Source organism: Cibotium barometz, chromosome 60 (genome assembly GCF_041138505.1).
Source record: "Cibotium barometz isolate CiBa-2024 chromosome 60, ASM4113850v1, whole genome shotgun sequence".
NCBI lineage: Eukaryota > Viridiplantae > Streptophyta > Polypodiopsida > Cyatheales > Cibotiaceae > Cibotium > Cibotium barometz.
This window is the reverse complement of record NC_141105.1, coordinates 23,083,994-23,091,013: the sequence shown is the minus strand read 5'-3', so window position 1 is coordinate 23,091,013 and position 7,020 is coordinate 23,083,994.

Here is a 7,020-nt window from a genome sequence, read left to right as displayed (position 1 = left end):
ATTCTTCTTTTTAATTAAATATTGTTGGAATTAGGGTTGCAAAAAAGCACACAAAGCTTGGAGAAGAAGAAGCCAGAATGCACACAACACAAAGTGTATTAGATTGTGTCAATGTACAAAAGATAAGTTAGCCCTAGAATAATGGGCGTATATACAAGCCAGGGGAAAAAACCTCCTAAAGAGTGAAAAAGTGCCCCGGCGGTCCAAGTGTGTTCACACACATCACTGCCTATATATGTAGCAACAAATCCCCCCTGGGAGTGATGGTGTGAACGAGAGCTGGCACTTAGTATAGGGGAGTGCCATGCCCGAAGTAGATCAATCCACAAAGGGGAGCAAGCCCAAAGCTTTGTGGAAAGCTTCAAACTTCTCACGAGGAAGCGCCTTTGTGAAAAGATCGACGAGGTTGTCCTGTGTTGGCACATAGGCCAAGCTGATCTCTCCTGCTGAGAGTCTCTCCTTGACATAGTGATAATGCACCTCAATGTGCTTTGTGCGAGCATGGAAAACTGGGTTTCTCGCAACTGCCAATGCGCTCTGACTGTCAGTGAAGATAGAGGTGGCAGACTCCTGTCCAACACCCAAGTCAGCCATAAGCCGTCTGAGCCACACACACTCAACCGTAGCTGTGAAAGCTGCTCTGTACTCAGCTTCACAACTAGAAGTGGCCACAGTAGGTTGCTTTGGTGACTTGCGAAGGATCCTAGAGGGTGCTGACCATACGGCGCCAAAGATATCCACGCGTGCGTCATGGAAGATATTGGAACAAGGAGTAAGAGTTGTTTTCTGAATTCGGGCATGGATCTCGTTGATTAACCTTGCTGGTCCTCAACGGATGAGTCTATGGCTCTTTTATATGGATCTATTGGTTGATCTTGCTGATCTTCAACGGAGATTCCATTTTGATATGTGAATATATTACCGAGTACTATGAGCTAGGAACCATCGAAAAGGCCCCTAAGTGGACAAGTGGTGAGCGTTCTAGTTGCCAATGGTGCCATCGGTACACCGATGAAGGAATGATTGGAAATTAGGATTCAATCGGAGATTTTAATGATTATGATCAGTGACACTGTGGTTTCATTAAATGATTGTTTTAAAGTCAGATGATTCTGTGAAAAAGGCAATTTCATATTGGGTGTGTAAGTAGTGTGACTAGTTTTAAGTTTGCATGAATATCCGGCTAGAGAGCCTAGGAACTCTTTTCCCTGGTACCCAGGACAAAACCTAACCAAATTCTTAAATGGATCCCATCACTACAGTGGTCGAACGGTTGGCGGGACTGGATGGGGTTAGGCTAGATTGATGGATCCCTAAATTGAGACTCAATTCTGTTATGGTATGATAGATGAAGTAAATCTCGGATAAAAATTGTTCTATGGAAAAGAATCAACGGGCTGTGCCTCTCAATGAGAAAAAAGTGTTGGTCTCTATGATCCAAGTGCAATCTTTTCCTTGATCTGACTATGGGACTTACGGGTTCAGTCAAATCAGTTCAGTAGTCAGTTAGGGCTTTTGACTACGTTAGAGTAAATTTATCTTGGAGGAATCGCCCGTGCTTTTTGGGCAAGGGAAGTTTTTCTGAGTTTGGTTTTGGAAGAACCGATAGATTAGTCTCTAGTCCGGATATCCGTGGTGGGCGAGGCCCCGAGTGAGGGACCCTCCCCTATGCAAGAAGTGCTAGTTCCGCTGCTAGTAGCACCCGTATGGGGATAGGGATCTTTCACTCCGCATCTTAAAAAAAACAAAAAATGTTTCTATCTCATACCTCACCGACACCCCCCCATTCTCTCTCTCTCTCTCTCTCTCTCTCTCTCTCTCTCTCTCTCTCTCTCTCTCTCTCTCTCTCTCTCGTTGACCCCCCCTCTCGCTCTCTTGTGTACCCCGCAGCCTTTCTCTCTCTCTCTCTCTCTCTCTCTCTCTCTCTCACACTCCACCAAACCCCCTCATCTCCCTCTCTCTCTCTCTCTCTCTCACACACACACACCCCTCTCATCGACAACCCCCCTTCTCACCAATAAAATTAAAAAATACCCCCCCTTAGTATTTTTCCCAAAAACAAAAGAAAAAAACTATTTTTCCCATTACAAAAAAGGGGCCCCCTCGTCATATTTTTTTTTCCCAAGAAAAAAACAACAAAAACAAAACAAGAAACAAAAACAAAACAAGAAACAAAAAAAAACAAAAAACATCTCACTCTCTCTCTCTCTCTCTCTCTCTCTCTCTCTCTCCCCCCTCCCCCCCTCACCTCACCGACCATCTCCCCTCCCCTCTCTCTCTCCCCCCCAACTCATCGACCACCCCCTCTCTCCCTTATCTCACCGACCACCTTTCTCTCTCTCTCTCTCTCTCTCTCTCTCTCTCTCTCTCTCTCCCCTCCAACTCACCGACCACCCCCTCTCTCCCTTATCTCATCGACCGCCTTTCTCTCTCTCTCTCTCTCTCTCTCTCTCTCTCTCTCTCTCTCTCCCTTCACCGACCTCCACCATTTAAGAAAAAGAAGACAATAACCCACACTTTACCTTCTAAATTACTTGATTCTTTGATCACAGTAGAGGCCCCCAACCAATCAATTGGTTTGGTATGTTGTTGAAGGAAGATTGAAGAGAGAGAGAAGCTCTAAACTCTTCAATTTGTAGAGGATTTTTAGAGGATAATAGAAAATATCATTATTTCAGTATAATACTGGCATAGTATAGTTCTCATATTTTTTTTACAAAGGTCCAAGGATCTATTTATAGGTGAGGGAGGCCTCTAATCAAGTCCAACTAGTTTTTAGAATTTTCCAGGTTCAGTTTGGCTGAATTTGGACAAGATTTGGACGGCTCCCTTTTGATTTGGTTTGATCTAGGAGAGAGGAGAGATAAAAATATCACAATATTTTTGAGTTTAAAACTCCACCACACAAGTGAAATAGGCGCCTCCTTGAAGAGCTTCCTTCCAAATGTCATAGGAATTCCTCTTTTAACATTTAAATATTTCTCATAGATAAAATAAATTTATCTAAAATTCATCTTTGAATTAGAATGAATTATCCAATAATTCCAATATGCTAGGAATTTCTCTTTTCCCATCTAAATGATGGAATTCCAAATGTCATAGGAATTCCTCTTTTAACATTTAAATATTTCTCATATTTAAAATAAATTTATCTAAAAATCATCTTTGAATTTAAATGAATTATCCAATAATTCCAATATGCTAGAAATTTCTCTTTTCCCATCTAAATGATGAAATTCCAAATGTCATAGGAATTCCTCTTTTAACATTTAAATGAATTACTTAGAAATTCTTCTTTTGCTAATTACTATTTATGCACAAATATAAAAATCAAAATTTTCATGATTATAATGAGAATCATTCAATTAATCTAGGATGATTAATCCTAGAATATGATAGGAAGTCCTCTTTTCATACTATAAATGAAAATGATTTATGTGTTTATTTTTCAACAAAAATTTTGCCATAGCTCCGCTGCTATTACTGATAATTCTCAATAAATTTGAAAGAATAAAGTTTAGTATTATTCATGTGACTAGAATAACCACTAATTGGATCATTATCCAATTATGGATTGATTCTTAATTTTACCATAAATTAAATAGCATAAAAGTATTAAAAGCCATTATTTTGGTCTCCAATTAGACAAGCATAGAAATTACTTTTAGATTAGAGAAATTCTTCATGAGAAGCTTCATTTGAATTGAGAATAGGTCATAGGAATGACCATTCTTTGGGGGAGTGAGAGAAATGCTTAAAAACTATTATAAACTAAGCATAAATAGAAATTTATGTATTTCTTCATTACAATACATTAAATAACTTCAATAGTATTCCAAAGCCATTCAAATTAATGGTTCTCAAGCTTGAGAGGGGTTGAGAAGAGAAACATTTGGAGATTTAAGAAAAAGAAGACAATAATCCACACTTTACCTCCTAAATTACTTGATTCTTTGATCACAGTAGAGGCCCCCAACCAATCAATTGGTTTGGTATGTTGTTGGAGTCACCAAGGAAGATTGAAGAGAGAGAGAAGCTCCAATCTCTTCAATTTGTAGAGGATTTTTAGAGGATAATAAAAAATATCATTATTTTAATATAATACTGGCATAGTATAGTTCTCATATTTTTTTACAAAGGGCTAAGGATCTATTTATAGGTTAGGGAGGCCTCTAACCAAGTCCAACTAGTTTCTAGAATTTTCCAGGTTCAGTTTGGCTGAATTTGGACAAGATTTGGACCTAGTTTGGCTCCCTTTTGATTTGGTTTGATCTAGGAGAGAGGAGAGATAAAAATATCACAATATTTTTGAGTTTAAAACTCCACCACACAAGTGAAATAGGTGCCTCCTTGAAGAGCTCCCTTCTCCTTACCAAGGTGTCAAAATTGAATCATTATACCCAAAATATCTCATTTTTTTAGTAATACTCATAGTTTTTTACTAATAAACCTTGTCGTTAGTCAACTCTTCATCTTATGTGAGTATTTACTCATTTTTGGGGGTTTTTTTTATAAATTGGATTTATCTCCTCCCCACACTTGGATTGATCCTATTGGTCCATAGGAACCTTAATTGGACCATAATCTATTTTTTTTGAAAATCTAGACCCTTAGGACTAAGGTCCTTTATACTTCTTTTCAATTAATTTCAATTACACATTGGAAAGTTCTTTTTGAATTTTTGTTTCAAGGGAAACCATTTTAGACACTAGGAGGATTTTTATATCCAAAAATATCTCAATTTTAAATTACCTCTCTTTAGACATTTTCTCTCTCTAGGTCAAAACAGGGTAAAACAGAATCTTTCTTTTATTTCAAAAAAGGGAATAATTACAAGATCAGAAGGGGAGGTTCCTACACCTGTACACCACAAAAGCTGGAGGGAGGAATCTTACAGTAACCCAAGAGGAGTGCCCGCTTAGCCTGCAGCCTCCATGTGCAAAAAAGCAATCCCTGGACTCCCTCCCAGAATTGGAATAACCAAAGAGAGAGAGTTCCACCTCAGACTATTGTAGCAGCCAAAGCAGTCACCGTAGTTGAGGAAGTAGAGGAAGAGAAAGGATAGAGCATCAAGGGAATAACCATCAATTCTCAGTCCTCTAGACTCTAGCAGAGTACCAGGGTAAGCAATTCAAGCTTTTGATTGATTCAGGCAGTACTCATTCTTTTATTTCCCTAGGATGTATGCGTAAATTAGTCCTAAATAAAAAATCAGGGAAACCTATGCAAGTGGAATTAGCCAGTGGGAAGATTCTTTTCACTCACCTTGAGACTGACCTTATTCAGTTTAGCCTAGATGGGAATGTAACAGAGTGCCAGTTCAGAGTCCTACCCCTGGGAATATATGATGGAATCCTTGGAATGGATTGGCTCCAAAAGAATTAGGCTGACATTCATTGTCATCACAAAGGAACCATCTCTTTCCTTGACCTTCACAGGAATAAAGTTCAAGGAATTGGAATTTCTGGATCCCTAGTGCTACAATTAGTCAAGGCTTCCAAATTTTATTAAAAGGGCTCAGAAAGATGCATTTTTCCTTGTTTGGCCTAGTGAGATAAAAATTTCTAGAGAGTGGTAAATCAATATTAGGATATTTTTAGATAAATAAATTCTACAAATATCAAAAAAATGTTTCCCTAAAACAAAAAATAAAACTGGATTTTTCAAGGTGCAATTGGAATTAATTACAAATGATTTAGAAGACCTTTGCCTAAGGGTCAAGATTTTCTGAAAATTTTGGATTAAGGTTTCTATGGACCAATAAGATTAATCCAAGTGTTGGGATAAGATAAATCCAAATAATGAAAGAAAATACCCAAAAAGGAGTAAATGCCCACATAAGATGAAGAGTTGACTAAGTACTAGATTTATTAGTTAAAAATTATGAAGTATTAATAAAAAAATGAGATATTTTGGAGTAATCATTCATTTTTAACACATTGGTAAGGAGAAGGGGGCCCTTCAAGGAGGTGCCTATTTCACATGTGTGGATGAGTTTTAAACTAAAAAATAATAGGATATTTTTATCTCTCCTCTCTCTTAGATCAAACCAAATAAAAAAGGGAGCCAAACTTGTCCAAAACTTGTCCAAATTCAGCCAAACTGAAGCTAGAAAATTCTAGAACTCAGTTGGACTTAGTTAGTGGCCTCCCTCACCTATAAATAGACTCTCATTCTTTTGTATTCTCATCTGTGAACTAAACTATGTTGGTATTACTCTAAGATAAGCTTATTTTCTATTATCCTCTAAAAATCATCTACAAATTGAAGATATTGGAGCTTCTCTCTCTCTTCAATCTTCCTTGGAGACTTCATCAACATACCAAACCAATTGATTGGTTGGGGGCCTCTACTTTGATCAAAGAATCAAGCAATCTAGAAGGTAAAATGTGGTTTATGGTCTTTTTTTCTTTATCTCCAAATGTTTCTCTCTTCTCAATCCCTCTCAAGCTTGAGAAGCATTCAATTGAATGGCTTTTGAATACAATTGAAGTTCTTTAATGAATTTTAGTGATAAAACACATAAATTTTTATTTATGCTTAAATTATATAATGTTTTTTAAGCATTTCTCTCTCCCCCCCAAAGAATGGTCATTCCTATGACCTATTCTATATTCAAATGAAGCTTCTCATGAAGCGATTCTCTAATCTAAAAGTAATTTCTATGCTTGTCAAATTGAGGCCAAATAAGTGGCTTTTTAATGCTTTTATGCTATTTAATTTATGAAAAAATTAAGAATCAAGTCCATAATTGGATATTGATCCAATTAATGGTCATTCTAATCATAGGGATATTACTAAACTTTATGCTTTCAAATTATTGAGAATTATCAGTAATAGCACAGCGGAGCTATGGTAAAATTTTTGAAAATTTAACACATAAATCATTTTCATTCATAATATGAAAAGAGGACTTCCTACTATATTCCAGGATTAATTATCCTAGATTAATTGAATGATTCTCATTATAATCAAGAAAAAATTTATTTTTATGTTTATGCATAAATAGTTAATTAGGAA